The sequence below is a fragment of the Triticum dicoccoides genome, unplaced genomic scaffold, assembly GCF_002162155.2.
Source record: "Triticum dicoccoides isolate Atlit2015 ecotype Zavitan unplaced genomic scaffold, WEW_v2.0 scaffold2377, whole genome shotgun sequence".
Taxonomy (NCBI): Eukaryota; Viridiplantae; Streptophyta; class Magnoliopsida; order Poales; family Poaceae; genus Triticum; species Triticum dicoccoides.
Window position 1 is genome coordinate 1 of NW_021248202.1, and position 1,258 is coordinate 1,258.

General features: G+C 51.8%; 2 non-coding genes across 2 annotated transcripts; both read left to right on the top strand.

Annotated features, from left to right (window-relative positions):
* The first annotated feature begins 369 nt into the window (after nucleotides 1-369).
* On the top strand, nucleotides 370-488 carry LOC119345438. The gene has a single exon (XR_005167040.1). It is a non-coding gene; the product is annotated as a 5S ribosomal RNA (ribosomal RNA).
* A 297-nt stretch (nucleotides 489-785) lies between these two features.
* LOC119345436 lies at nucleotides 786-904 on the top strand. Its single transcript, XR_005167039.1, has one exon. It is a non-coding gene; the product is annotated as a 5S ribosomal RNA (ribosomal RNA).
* Nucleotides 905-1,258: the final 354 nt, after the last annotated feature.

The following is a 1,258-nucleotide window of genomic DNA, read 5'->3' on the forward strand; positions in this document are numbered from 1 at the left end:
GAAGTTAAGCGTGCTTGGGCGAGAGTAGTACTAGGATGGGTGACCTCCTGGGAAGTCCTCGTGTTGCATTCCCTTTTTAATTTTTTTCGCGCCGCTTGCAAAACGAAACGCACGTGTAAGTAATATATTTACCGTGTTTTATTATTTTGCACGAGTGCGGTAAGTCATAGCTGGGTGCTCACGATTCACGGGTCCAGCGTCGGCGTTGTGGCGCGGCAAGCGTGCACTGGTGCGGTTGAGAGGGAGGGGTGGAAACCGCGTTAAACTCGTCTCCGTAGTTGAGAGGGAGCGGCCAAAGCAATGTACAATCGTCTTTGTAGTGGAGCTGGGAGGGGCAAGGATAAGGGACGAAGACCGGGGTAACATGTCGGATGCGATCATACCAGCACTAAAGCACCGGATCCCATCAGAACTCCGAAGTTAAGCGTGCTTGGGCGAGAGTAGTACTAGGATGGGTGACCTCCTGGGAAGTCCTCGTGTTGCATTCTCTTTTTAATTTTTTTCGCACCACTTGCAAAACAAAACGCACGTGTAAGTAATATATTTACCGTGTTTTATTATTTTGCACGAGTGCGGTAAGTCATAGCTGGGTGCTCATGATTCACGGGTCCAGCGTCGGCGTTGTGGCGCGGCAAGCGTGCACTGGTGCGGTTGAGAGGGAGGGGTGGAAACCGCGTTAAACTCGTCTCTGTAGTTGAGAGGGAGCGGCCAAAGCAATGTACAATCGTCTTTGTAGTGGAGCTGGGAGGGGCAAGGATAAGGGACGAAGACCGGGGTAACATGTCGGATGCGATCATACCAGCACTAAAGCACCGGATCCCATCAGAACTCCGAAGTTAAGCGTGCTTGGGCGAGAGTAGTACTAGGATGGGTGACCTCCTGGGAAGTCCTCGTGTTGCATTCCCTTTTTAATTTTTTTCGCGCCGCTTGCAAAACGAAACGCACGTGTAAGTAATATATTTACCGTGTTTTATTATTTTGCACGAGTGCGGTAAGTCATAGCTGGGTGCTCACGATTCACGGGTCCAGCGTCGGCGTTGTGGCGCGGCAAGCGTGCACTGGTGCGGTTGAGAGGGAGGGGTGGAAACCGCGTTAAACTCGTCTCCGTAGTTGAGAGGGAGCGGCCAAAGCAATGTACAATCGTCTTTGTAGTGGAGCTGGGAGGGGCAAGGATAAGGGACGAAGACCGGGGTAACATGTCGGATGCGATCATACCAGCACTAAAGCACCGGATCCCATCAGAACTCCGAAGTTAAGC